Consider the following 15,126-nt stretch of genomic DNA (forward strand, 5'->3'; position numbering starts at 1 on the left):
TGGCGCCTCTCTCTGCTGACACATTCTTCCTTTTCGATGTGTTAATATTACTAACCGGGCTGTGGTGAAGTGACTTTCCCCTGAGCCTCAAAGTCATTTCTGTCACCTCCTATTATGTGTTGATTTAATTGGTTTAACCCTTGAAAGGCAGCTTTATTTTCAGCTTCTTAAACTGGGCCTCCCTGTCTCTAATTTACCCTACTAGACTACTGCCAGCGATTAGAATGCTAATGTTAAGAGAGTCAAAATGAAGAACTATCCAGTCTCATGGAAGTTTGGCAAGGATCATTTTAGCCCCTGCAGTAGTTTAATAGGGAGAACCTGTTTAGCTAAAATGCAGAGGTGGTGATCTTGCAGTATTTTAAAAGAATATCCATTGCTAAAGGATCTCTGCATGTCCTGAGACAAGAAGTAATAAAGACCTAGAAGAATAGGCACAAGAGAAAACCTAAAAAAAAAAAAAAGGTTTTGAAGTAGGATTGGAATTGGAATTCTGTGACAAGGAAGGAATTTAAGGACAAATGCACATATGAAAGTGTGGCAGCCATGATCAGTCCTGGGCAAATTTTACAATAAATATTCAGAACTATTGGGTCATAGGAAAAGGTATGATGCACTTTTGCACAGAAAAATGTATCATGACTTTTCCAACTACTTAATTCTTTAGTCCATGGAGTAAAAAAATAAATTCATTCACCTATCCATTCACCCTTCCTTCTTCCTTCCTTCCTTCCTTCCTTCCTTCCTTCCTTCCTTCCTTTCTTCCTTCCTTCCTCCCTCCCTCCCTCCCTCCCTCTACGCTTCCATCCACCTATCCATCCATCAAGTCAATAAATGTCCATTGAGCATCTACTAGGTACCAGACACTATGATGACAATGGACAAGTAGAGAAGACATCTGTCCTCATAAGGCTCTCCTTCTAATGAGGAACCCAGATACAAAACAAAAACGTGAACTATGTAAAATGTTGAATGATGATTTCTTCAATAGAGAAAGCTAAAGAGAAATCCATGGAGCATGAACAGAAAAGGCTCAACATGGCCATGGTCAGGGATAGTCTCTCTGAGATGATGACATTTATAAAATACCCTTTCCACATAAAAGGAACAGCAGGTAGAAATTTCCAGACATAAGGGTATGCCTGGCATGTTCAAAGTTCAGCAAGCAGTCTAGTGCAGAAATTGAGGTAGATTAAGGGAGAGTAACAAGAAAAGAGCTCTGAGGGCAAAACATGACCCGGTCTTGTGGAAACATGAAAATCGTTGAGAGGTGATTTGCTTTTACTTGAAGAGACCTAATGTACACAACCTGCTACGTCAATGACTTGAGCCTGACAGAGAAGGGTTGAGGTCACAAGAGGGTCTCTGGGAACCAATCAACTAACTAGAAAAAAAATTCTCAGCCACAAGATTAAAAAAAAAATGCATTATGACTTTTCTGATGACCCAGTATTTTGGGAGAGGTACATTTTGACACAAATGATGAAAGGATAGCTCCTGATAAGACACAAAAAATTTAGTTCAATTTTGAAGATGTCAATAGGATTAATCCAAAAACTCACAGAGTAATTCAGTACATATTCTTCCATTACTCGTGATTTTTTTTCAAAATTTTTTTTCTAGTTACTATATGTAGAGATAGACCAATGGATACATTACCTTGAGAGTTAAGTGAGCAGCAATAAACTCTCATGATATTGCTAGAATTTTCTCTCTGAAACTTTTAATAGTCTTTATAGTAGAGGTAAAAATGAAGTTGGCTATAACCTATTATAGCTTATTTTTTATATAGTGTAGAATATTCTTATAAAATAGTATATAGTATTTTTTTTGTCTTACTGGCTATAATGGAATGGAAACAATGTCAACATTTGTATAATTATAAATGAATGAAAATATGTGTATTGCTTCTTTATCCTTATGATTGGAACCTGGTGACTGAGATTTCTAAGTTATTTTTTTAATTTATTTTTTAAAGATTTTTGCCATAGAATGTGTGCACTTGGTGGAGAGAGACAAAGAGGGGGAAGGTGAGATATGGGTATGGCCATGCCTCAATCCCTTCTTTTCTATTCTCCTCTCAGGATTTTGGGCATGCACACACTTGTGCCCGGCATGATTTTCAAGCCAGGTCTGGGACTCAGACCACAGTTGGCTATTTGGGAATTCAGTGCCTTAACCACTACGCCATCTTCTTTCCCAGTTTGCTAAGCATTTTATTCAAGGTCTCATTGAGCTGCCCTTTCCTCTGGACACAACAGTGGGCTATCCTCAGTATAGCTGGCGTCCATATGGTAACTCAATATTACCTATCCTTTCTCATTTCAATTCTGCCTTTCTCATTTTCTCCCACAATTATCAAGATGCTCAGATTCATTACTTAAAAGAAAATAGAGATTATCACATGCAATTCAGTTACTTCCCCTGTGGGGAAACCAGGCCACTTTAAAGTTCTTTTCATTCTCCAACCTCATTAAGTTTATGCCAGTGGTTGTCTCAAATTATTTTATAGAGAGAGGCATTTTGCAAAGTTGTCATCTATAGATTGCATTAGGTGGACCTGATTTAGCTGTGTTGTTTTGAGAAATTATATAATGTATATTTACTCCCAACTATCAGATAGTAAATATATAGCAGTTATTAGAAGTGTGCGGATTGTCAACGAATCCTCTAAGTGATGTATTTGTTTTATTGAGGATCTCAAATGCTTTCAAATTCACTTACATATTTAACCAAAATTTACTGAGCACCTAATATATCCCAATATCGTGCTAGACATAAAGAGACCAAATTAATCTAACCAGCCAACACAGGGAACATGTAATCTAATGAAGAAGCCATAGGAGGTCAGGGGAAAGGAGAGAGTAGAGACTGTTAGAAGTCAGCAAGACTTCAGAAAAATGCTTGAGAAGTGAGCAGGTATGTGCTGGAGGGCTGGGAAGTGTCTCATAAAGAGATTGGATTTTACAAAGCCCATCTGCTTTCAGGGGACATGGAGCAGAGTGGGATTCAGGGGGATGAGGGAACAATGAGAAGCAGACACAGATTATAAATGTCATGCTGACATGTGATCAGGGCTGAGAACTAGGGAGGATTTTAAGAAGAGAGACCTAGTTGGCTTTGTGTTTTAGAAAGCTCACCATGAAAGCTGTGTGCAAAAAGGGTTGGAGGTTGCAGGGTGAGGCTGAAAGTGGGATGAAAAACAGTCCCTGAGTGTGTGTGGGAGTCCAGGTAAGAGGTGACAAATCTGCTCTGAGGCAGTGACAGTGAGCATAAAGAAGAGAGGGAGGATTCGAGAAATGTTTCAAAGGTTCAGCTAAACGCTGAGCTCCCTTTTCCCCCGTGAGTCCGTATCGCATCCACATCACAAGTCTGAGAACGATCTTTAACTGGAGCAGAGATGGGGAAACATTTGTTTTCTTTGCGCTGATGGGCACATGCCATCGGCTCAGCTCCCTCTACAAATCAACGGGCCACAAAGGCAGAACGCTTCCCACTTCTACACAGGAAGGCCCAGGTGTTGAGCTCATAGGACTTGTGGATACGCTATCTCCTGTCTAATTATCCCTCTGAAATGATACACTTGCCCACCCGCTTCTTCCTTCTGCTTGGCCAGGCACTGCCAGAGTGTTCAAACGACCTCCCTCCTCGGTTGGTCAGGGTCAAAATGCCAACAGTGCACAGTCCAGCTTGGGAAATCACACTGTCAGCTGCACCCTCCATAATAGAAAAGGATGATGACAAAGAGGCACAGAGGCTTCTGGGCTGCAGGTGCGTCTCAGGCACCTGCAGATTCGATTAGAGCCTGTCGGGTGGCTTCATGATGATGTGGCTGCTTCGGCTGTTCAGGCCCTGTGCTTACAGAGGCATTGACAAGGCAGGGCATGCTGGGAATGATGTGGGTTGAGGAACCCCACAGACATCGTTTGGAACCTTGTATATAGGCTTACTTATTTGACTTATCAGCCACATTTCCTTATTTGTAAGAGGGGTCATTATCTAATACACTTGCTTGCTTTTTTTTTTTTTTTTTGAGAGGTTTATGCCTTAAGGCGTGTGTACTTCCTGGAGAGAGAGACAGAGAAAGGGAGAAGGAAAGTGAGAAATCACTCCCCCCCCACCCCGGGAGGATGGCCATACCACAATCCCTCCTCCTCCATTCTCCTCCTGGGATCTTGGGCACACATACACATGCGCCAAGGGTTAGTTTCAAGACACCAGGTCCAGGATTTGAACTGCAGTAAGCCATGTGGGAGTTCAGCAATGTAACTGCTACATTGTTGGCTGGCCTCACCTAAATACGCTTGCTTTGTTGCTGTGAGAATCGACTGTCATGAAAATACAAAGTTCCTGACAAGGAGTAATGGCCTTAATCTCGTCTCACTTTCTATAGGAAAGAGAAACTCCCTGACTTTCATTCTGGATAGACCAGTGGGTGTGCCATGGACCCTCATATAATGCAACTTGTTGCTATTCCTGTGGTTGATGGACTCTTCTATAAATACATAGTAGTCTCCCGTCCTTATGCCTGCAGGATATGTTTCAAGACCCCCAGTGGATAGTACTGAACACTATATGGATATATTTTTTCAGTCTGATAACTGAGACAGCTACTAAGCAATTAGGGGGCAGGCAGCATATACGACACACATACACTGGACAAAGGGATGACTCATTGCCTGGGCGAGACAGAGGGAACAGTACACATTGCATCACGCTGCTCAGGAGACATGCTATTTTAAGTTTGTGAATTCTTTCTTTCTGGACTTTTCCAGTTAGTATTTATTTATTTACTTAAGAGAGATTTTTGCTATAGGGCACATGCACTTGCTGGAGATACAGAGAGACAGAAAGTGAGAAATGACCCCCCAGAGGAGATGGCCATACTGCAGTCCCTTCTCCATTCTCCTCTTGAGATTTTGGGCATGTACACACATGCACCTGGTGTGAGGTTTTTTTTTTTTTTTTTTTGAGAGGTTTTTGCCATAGGGCACATGCGCTTGCCAGACAGACAGAGAGAGGCAGAGAGACAGAAAGCGAGAAATCACCCCCTCCCCCCAGGGGCATGGCCATGCCACAATCCCTTCTCCTCCATTCTCCTCTGAGGATCTTGGGCACGCATGCATACGCGCCCGACGTGAGTTTTAAGCCACTGGGTCTGGGACTCAACCGCAGTCGACTACATGGGAGTCCAGCGACATAGCCATTACACTAACTGCTGGTTCCACACCCAGTGTGAGTTTTAAGCTGCCGGATCCAGGACTTGAACCTCAGTCGACTACATAGGAGTCCTGTGACATAACCATTATGCCAACTGCTGGTCCCTCAGTTAGTATTTTTCAGATAGTGGTTGACTGCAGGTAACAAACTGCATAAAGTGAATCGATGGATAAGAGACTCTACTCTCTCTGTCTCTGAATACAGGCATTTTGAAGACAGGTATTCAAAGATGTATTGCCTTTTTCTGTCCTTGAAATGGTCCTAATCCACTCCATCCCTCAATGTGGGACCCTGCCCCAGTTTGGCCCTATTTATTTATTACCAAGAAGGTTGTAGGGCAGTTTGAGGAAGACAGGGATTCACCATCATCGGTGCTGGCACAGGTGAGAGTATGAGAAAACAGGGAGGACAATGGCATTGGCTGAACATGAGGCAGAGTGTTTTTCTATGTATTTACAATGGACTCTCTCTCATCAACCCTGTGAGGTAGGTACAGGTAACATTATATGTGACTACACATAATAGGCCTCTGTCCCCCAAACGAGTGACTGAAACAAGATAGAAGTTTATTACTTATAAAAAAGAATTCAGGAGGACAGTAAACACAGCTCCATAGGCATCCTTCTATCTTGATGTTCCACAATCCTCATTATATCTCCTCCTGGTTCAAGACGGCTGCTTGAGCTCCAGCTCTCACATCCATAATCTAAGGGAAGGGAAACTCCCTGATTGGACTCTCTACCTGAGTTCAATGGGCCCTCCCACATCTATATTTCTTTTTTTTTTCTTTTGTTATATTTGTATTTGCTATCGGGAGGATGTGCTCACCCTAGAGAGAGATACTGCCACCCAAGGAGGATGGCTATGCCACAATCCCTTCTCCATTCTCCTTTTGGGATTTGGGGCATGCACACACATGTGCCTGGCATGATTCTCAAGGTGCCAAGTTCAGGACTTGTACCTTGGCTGGCCATGTGGGATCCAGTACCTGAGCTTCCAAGCTACCTGCTGGCCCCTCACATCAATATATGTAAGGTCTCATATCTATATTCTAAGAAAAAGAAACAGGAAAAAAAATAAGTAAAAGTTATATCTTCATTTTTATTTATTTATTTATTTTAGAGGGAAATTTTTTTTTTTTTTTTTTTTGCTACAGGGTATGTGCACTCACTAGAGACAAACAGACAGACAGACAGACAGACAGAAAGCAAGAAATCCCCCCCCCCCCAGGGATGGTTACACCACAGTCCCTTTTCTCTTCCATTCTCCTGTTGGGATTTTGGGCATGAACACACATATGCCCAATGTGCATTTCAAGCTGCTGGGTCCGGGACTTGAACCACAATCTGCCATGTGGGCATTCAGCAACTTAACCACTACACCACCTGCTGGCCCCTATCTTCCCTGTTTTAAAAGAATTACTCAGTTCCATGATCTCTGGCTTTGTCCAACTTCTCTTTTGCCAGAATTCAGTCTCATAGTCTCCTTTAGTCACAAGGAAATCAGGAAAGTGTGGTCTTTTTGCTGGGCAGCATTGGTTTAGGTAGAAGGGAGAAGGACATTATGGGTAGCTATCCTGCAATAGTTACCATGTCAGTACTTTACAGTGGAGAGGGAATTGAGGCCTGAGGAGTTTAAAGGTTTTCTGGTTATCTATGGCTGCATTAAATACCACTACAAACTTTATGACTTAAAACAACTGACATGTTATGCTCATGACTTTGTGGGTCAGGAATTTGGGTGGGAGCCAGTAGAGATGGCTTTTGTCTAGACCACAATATTATGGCCTGGAGTGGTTTGAAGAGGGAGTGATGGTTGGGAGGACATACCTACGACCCAGTACCCAGCATTGTTGGGATTCCTCAGTTTTTTCCTACATTGTGTTCAGGTTGGCTCATTCAGTCTGGCATCTTGACTGGGATGGTTGGAGCAACTGAGGTTGGCCAGACTTGTCTCTCTGCATGGGACTTTTCCCCATGACTAGCTTGGGCTTCCTTACAGCATGGCAGTCTTTGAAAGTTAGATTTCTTCCAGTAGCAGCTGGCTATTGTCCAGTAAGAGTGTTCCAAGAGACTAAGGTAGAAGATATAAAACTTCTTATAACCAGCCTGAGAAGTCATACTTCTGTCACAATTCACTAAGGTCAATCTAGATTCAAGAGACAAGAAATTAAACCCTACACCTAATTGGAAAGAGTAGCAAAAAGTTTATAGCTATCTTTAATCTATCACAAGTGAGTGCTTAAGGAAACTCAGCCAGGAAGCCAACTGACCAGACCTGAAACATAGATTTCCTTCATACCATGTGGGTCTAACCAGCACATCTTTGCCTTTGAAAAACTAAATTAGGGGCTGTCAGGTGGTGTAGTGGTTAAGGTGCTGGACTCCCATGTGGTCAACCATGGTTCTAGTCCCAGACCTGGTGGCTTAAAACTCACACTGGGTGCATGTGGGTGCAACCCCAAAATCCTGAGAGAAGAATGGAGCAGAGGGGATTACAGTGTGGTTGTCCCTTCTAGGGAGTGATCGCTCACTTTCTGTCTGTCTCTTCAGCGAGCACACGTACCCTGTGGTAAAAATCTCTAAAAAATTAAAATGAAAGACTAAACTAAACAAGTTTCTAATTAATTAATTAATTGCTAGAGGATATGTGTGCTCACCAGAGAGAGAAAGAGGGAGAAGGAAGCACCCCCTCATACACAATGGCATGTGATCACACTGCAATCTGTTCTTCATTTCGCCACTCTATCAAGATTTTGGGTACATGTGTTTTCCAAGCCTTGGGGCTTGGGGGCTGGGATTCAAAGCACACAGTCGGTCAGGTTCTTGTTGTTTTTGTAAGACTTCTTTGTTTTTGAAGATTATTTCTTTCTTCCATGAGTGAGTGAGACCAATCCACAGACAGCAGCTCAATAAGGTCTTGATGCTGCAATCTACCTGCACCTTCAGGCAGCTGGATGTCATGAGCACACATGTGGTTGGCAGACCCAGGGGAGAATCCAGATGTGAGCTTGGAATCTTCCTATAGGGGTCAACCTCACAGCGTACCATGTCTTACTGCTATGCCACCATTTGGCTCCAAGAATGAAGTACTGTGGCTGGTTATAGAACAGGAAGAGGTAGTATTTGTTGGGAGCATAAACTCTAACTCTCAATGGAGCGTTCCACGGGGCTGTGCACTCACTATAGTGTTCCACGGGGCTGTGCACTCAGTATTTCAAGTCGAGTTTATTACAAAGTGTTGCTACCCCACTGCTGCAAGTCCCCTCCCCCAATCCCTTTCCAGCTGAACAACTGGGATGTTGCTTCGCTGTCTCTTTCCTATTTGTGAATACTCTCTTAGGTCTGGGAAATCAGATTGTCTCATTTAAATTTAATTTGAATTTCTGTTTGAAGAATCAACCTGAGACATCAAAGAGAATCCAAAAAAATGCACTACACAATAAATGATCAAATGACTTCTAAAGACACTGCACTTTTATATCTGGAAATACTGGATCAAAACTCCAATTTCTTTTATTGTTAAAATTAAAGAGAGACTTAAAAGAAACAGCCATGTAAGTCTGACACTGCATTTAACCAACAGCTGATTTGTTATAACCTAGTAAGGTTATAACCACCAATATAAGCATGCTTTGTCTAATTCATAATGAATCAGATTCTCCCAGTGACTAAGCCTAAGACTTGGTTTCAAGTTAGTTTTCTTCAAGTCCTAAAATTATTATTTAGCGTATAGGTCACAGACGCCTAATTTACAATCTGGGAATAATTAAATAGCAGTTTATCTGCTCAAAACAGACTGAGTTTGTTGTTGAAATGTGGTCTTTGAGGGACCAACTTCTCAAAAAAAAATTCTCCTCAGTTATTTGTGCATTCAGTTTTTGAAGATATAAAGTTCCTTTCTCCATACTAACATACTCATTTATTTATTTTAGAGAGATTTTTACTATAGGGTGTGTGTGCTCGACAGAGAGAGAAAGAGAGACAGAAAGTCAGAAATTATGTCCTACGGGGGATGGCCATGCCACAATCCCTTCTTCATTTTTCTCTCAGGATTTTGGGCACACACACACATGCACCCAATGTGAGTTTCAAGCCTTTGCGTCTGAGAAGCAAACCCAAATGCAGGAGTCAGTGATGTAATCATTACACCATCTGCTGGTCCCACCCATATTAACATATTTAGAGGTGGACCTTAGATGGCTCAAGGCCATAGTGAATTAGTAATTTCTGTGGGTCCTGGCAAGTATGGATTTTGGAAGGTGTTATTTTAATTCAGCAGTCAAGCAACAGAATTGTTTGCCAGCTATGACTCAGTAGAAGCTGAGACTTTTCCAAAATCAGAAAAATGTCCAACTGAAAGAGGTGATGAAGGAAGTAAGGTGAGGGTGGAGAATCAGGTATCCCAACCCTATCACAGTTTCATTCATTTCTGATACTAATTCCCACTAGATTTCGAAAATATAGTGCAACTTAAATATCTTCTCTTTCTGAAGACCAAAAAAAAATGGAGTATTTCTTTTTTTTTTTTTTTTTTTAGAGAGATTTTCACTGTAGGGCGTGTGCGCTCGCCAGACAGACAGAGAGAGACATAGAGACAGAAAGCGAGAAATCACCCCCCAGGGGGGATGGTCACGCCGCAATCCCTTCTCCTCCATTCTCCTCTCGGGATCTTGGGCACGCACGCACTCGCGCCCGGCGTGAGATTTAAGCCACCGGGTCCGGGACACGAACCGCGGTCGACTACGTGGGAGTCCAGCGACATAGCCATTACGCCAACTGCTGGTTCCCAGAAAAATGGAGTATTTCTAACTGAAAGGTAGGAGTTGCAGTTTATGAAAACCTATTGATTTTGCTATGAGCAGTCAACATGGTTTTCTGCTCCGGTCCCTGCCTCCCTGCCTCCATCCACTTAGCCTCTGCCTCAGGTAAAACTCTTATCACCCAGGTTCTCTGGCTTTCAGTACAAAGAATGAGAACACTGCTGCCAATGCCTTTTTATTTTTTTCTTTTTTGACCAAAGGGCAGAGAGAGACTGAGAGAGAGAGAGAGTAAGCGAGAAAGCATCCCAAATGGTGTGTGGTCATACCATAATCCCTTTCCCTCCATTACCCTATCCCATCCAGATTTTGCTTATGTACACACATACACCTGGAAGGTTTTTTCGAACTGCCAAGATGAGGTTTCAAACAGTGGTTGGCCATGTAGGCTCTAGCTCCCTTAACCATTAGGTGATGAGGTCAGCCCCCAAATCTAATTTTCTAAAATAAGATCATGTCATGCCATTTCCATTCCCAAGATGCTATAATGGCTGTCCAATGCCTTTTAAAATCTGACTTTTTCTGCCTGCCACCCAGCCTCTTCCTGTGACCCATCCTCCCATTAAGCAGGTTGATGTGTTCAAACCTTCAAGCATGGATGACTCATCGTTCTCCCATAATAACTTGCTCTTTCATTCCTCCTTGCCTCAAGTCCAAGCTCTGCCTAAACTGCCTGTATGCCACACCCACCTCATCTACTACTACCTGGCCTTCAATTCCTAGATGAAATCTTACCTCTTCTGTTCTCTTATCAAAATAGTGACTTAACCAAGTATTAATGAATATTCCCCATAAGCTATGCACTAATCTACTATTTTTTAAAGATAATGCCATGAAATTTTCTGGTTATGATAAAAAATTAAGACTATCTTTGCATTATAAAGAAACAGGAAGAAACAAGTATTTTCATAAATATTGTTATCGATCTTATTATGTTGACTTGAAGAAGCCAAGCAATGACACAGATCCCAGCCTTACCACACCAAAAATAAAAGGGTAGATTTGAAAGGGTGAACAAAGCAAAAATACTTTATTCTTAGAGGTTTAAGTTTCACAGATATCAAAAAATTACATAATTATAATAATTAAATTTTATCATGTTATTACTGGCTACATATGCTATATTATTATTTAAAATTAATTCAAATGCAAGCAATAACTACAGTGGATTGGGTTGATGCATTAAAATTCTATGGTCTTTACATCCTCAACAGCTAGCTAGCTAACATGGAAATACTACGTTGTTGGAAAAGTCAAGATATATTTTTCTATGTTTTTCTACACAAGAATGTGTCATGACTTTCCTGACAGTGCAATATCTTATAAAATATTTTGTTAACTAATAAAACATTGAATTTTCTAGAAAAAAAAATTCTAAGTCATGGGATATTATTTCAACAAAGGACCTTTATAATGAAATTTTTGAGCAACCAAGCATTATAATAATGAGCTAATATCAAGGATAAGCAATTTAACCATGTAGAACGTGTAAGGCAGAAACAATATTAGAATTCTCACAGTGAGAACATGAGAGACGTGACGATGGGAGGAGGGGCAAAGGGAAGGGTGGGATGAGTGTGCTTCGGCAGCAGCTCTGGAGTGGAGGCAAGCAGAGGTGGGTAAGAAAGAAAGAAGAGGCCAACACAAAACAGACAAAGGGGGGACAGGAAAACAAAGTCACTGTCTTTAGCTGGCATAAAGCTCTGATCCTTGCTCAGAGTTAGGCCTTCGTGAAGGTTCATTAAATCTTTCTGACCTTCCTAATGATACTTATAGTAATATATAGTAAACTAGGAAATGATTCCTTTCTAGCGAATTGGTAAACAAGAATCCAGTCTATTTATTCGTGACATCTTTTTTTGGTGTGTATACACACATACAAGCATACACACATACAAATATGTGCACACATGCTTACACACGTGTGTATGTGCACACACACATGTGTATGTGCACACACATGTGTATGTGAGCAATACACGTGTGTACACACATATGCATGGTACATATACATACGTGCACAAACATATATTTTGCATGTATGTATGTATATAAGTATACGGAAATGCACACACACACATACAGGGTCATTTGGAAAAGACAACATGCATTTTTGCATAGAAACATGTAGAAAAATACATCATGACTTTTCTGATGACCCAATACACACACACACGATTTCTCCTAATCTATTTTTTATAGAAACAAGTAAAGGCATATATTCAAGTGAAAAACATGCAAAAAAAAAAAAAAACTACAGTGGATTGGGTTGATGCATTGAAATCAACACTGCCCGCAAATGGAGATGACTCTAGAAGTAATTCATTTAAACCTAGGTCATCATTAACAGCATTTTTGTTATGTTTGACGACAGGTTTAAAATTTTGTTGTATAAACAAAAACTCTGTTCAGTTCATTCAAGAAACCTTGACAAAATAAATTTCAGTTGTGATTTCACATGGACCCAAAATAAAAGTGGTATTCATAATAATGGCTTACAAGTTAATGAAAAACTAGAATTTCTCAAAAGATTGTAAATAGTTTGCACACTAGTCAGACATTTCTTTCAGGCAAAGTGCTCTTCTGGTGACAGGTAAATTAACAAAAACACACTATTGTGAACTATTTCAGACAGTACAAGAAAAGCTTTTGTTTTTTCTCTTATAAACAAAAGTTTATCATTTATAATCTATTTTTGCCTCATACTCACCACCTACCACCCACCACCTACCACCCTGTCACTAGCATTCACACTGATCCTCGCCAAAAACATATTAACTGTGTCAAATCTGATCAGAAATTAGTGCAAATGAAGGTAAGGAAGGAAAAGTATTATCATAATTAGTAGAGCTGACTAAAGAAATTGAAAATGATGAAAATGCATGGCGAAGACTTGTGCACTTGGAATGAATTGTTTGATGGTAAGAATTATTTTAAGGAAAGGAATCCATACTCAAACCCACAAATGTTATCAAGGAAAGTGGAAAAACAATTGATTTAATAGATAGTAAGCAACCACAAAACCCTCACGACCCTAGGGTGTGTAACTGGAAGTTCTTCCCCATGATGGTATGTATTGGCTTAGTATTTACTCAAGTGCAAGCTGGTGTGTGTGGAGCCCTCAGTCACTGGGCACGGCTGAAGTGCTGCCACTTTCAAATGCCACAAAACAAAGATTCAAGATCCTCCAAACGTGTGTAGTGTAACACCAAGGGAGAGGCAGGCGGTGAGAGAAGTCCTCAAAGGGTTAGGGTCAGGGTTAGGGTTGGAGAGAAGTCTTCAAAGTCCCTTTCCTCAGGGATTTCATAGAGCAGTAAAGAAGAAAAAATATCCATCAAATAAACCCATAAACAAATATATTATAAAGTAAGAAGCATTGTGCAGGAAACACAAAGGTTTCTGAGATAAAGTATAAAAAGGTGACCTATTTGTATAGGTCAAAAGGTGGCCTTCAAATGACTAAAAGATAGAGGAGTCGGGCATGGAAAGACCCAGCAGAAGAAAGTTCTTTGAAGTGTCAACAAGTTGTTTCGATTTCCTAAACAGGAAAGGAAATGGTGTGAGTGAGGAACTAAAATGCCCTTGTGCCTGGGGCATAGACGGTATGCAAGACAGTGTAAAATGTGTGGTCAGGGAGGGAGAGAAGATATTGGTGTATGCACCAACATAAGAAGTTTGAGCTGGATTCTGAGCTCAATGGGAAGCACAGATTTAATCATCTGTGGACATGATCTGATGTAGATACACACACACATATATATACACACACATATATACACAAACACGTGTGTTTATATGTGTGTGTATATTTGGTTTTTGCCATAGAGTGCATGTGCGCTGGAGAGAGACACACAAGAGAGGGAGAGTGAGAAATCACGCCCCCCCCCCCCGGGAAAGGACCGCACTACAATCCCTTCTCCTCCATTCTCCTCTCAGGACTCTGGGCATGCATGCCCATGCCTGGCATGATTTTCAAGCCACTGGGTCCAGGACTCGACCATGGTTGACCACATGGGAGTCCAGCATCCCAACCACTACACTACCTTCTGGCCATGATCTGACTTATATTTTCAAAAAATTATCTGGACATGATGGAAGAATACAATGAAGTATTCATGAGTAACCAATTAGGAGGCTGCTGCTGAAGTCCAGGCAAGGAACAGTGACAACTGGCACTACAATGGTGGAAGGAGAAATAGAATTAAAGTAACAACTTGGAATAGAATTAAGAAGTTTTCACCTTTTTATTTATTTTCTTTTGAAGTTGGTTTATTTCTTCCAAGAGAGAGAAAGAGAAACAGCACTTCCAATAGGGCCTCAATACTGTGATCCACTCCAGCCCCAGCCAGCCACAGATTACGGGCAAGCATGTACCCACCACACTCAGGGAGGTCTCCGGACTTGACCTGTTCCATGTGGGATTGCCTTGCAAAGCACTGCATCCCATCACTGCACCATCATATAGCCCCATACAATTTTCTAGTGTACTAGGTAGTGTTGAAGTTTGTGTGGCAATAAAAAAGAGGGAGCCATCTAGAATGACTCTGAGGTATTGGCCTTCCTCACAGGAATATGTGGTAAAAGCAACCAAAATAAGCAAGACTGGGATAGAAATGGAAGCTAGGTCTCAGGGGGATGTAAGGATCTTGTTTTTGGCCTTGCTGTAATACATGTGTTATTACAGTAGTACAGTATTCAGGCACCTGAATATATTGCAGAAGGCAGTGAAATGGATGAATGACTCTGGGATTTATCAACATGGCGATGATATTCAAATCCTTGGAAATCAATAAAATTATTTAAGAACTGAGAATAGAGAAGAAAATGAAGGGTTCTACTCTGAAGATCTGAGCAATATAAGATAGGGGTTTAACAGAGGAGGAGAAACCCATGAAAGAAAGAAACAAAAAAAAATCAATATAGAAATGGGAAGAAATCAGAATTGTATTGACGGAGATATCATAGTAGAGTGATTCAAGAGGGACAGAGCAGTCAACATTTCAAGTTTCACTAAGTACCTATGAGAACATGATGGACAAGTCTCATTGAGTATGGAAACTCGAGGATCACTAGGAATGATAATCAGG

Source organism: Tupaia chinensis, unplaced genomic scaffold (genome assembly GCF_000334495.1).
Source record: "Tupaia chinensis unplaced genomic scaffold, TupChi_1.0 Scaffold000078_1, whole genome shotgun sequence".
NCBI classification, from domain to species: domain Eukaryota; kingdom Metazoa; phylum Chordata; class Mammalia; order Scandentia; family Tupaiidae; genus Tupaia; species Tupaia belangeri.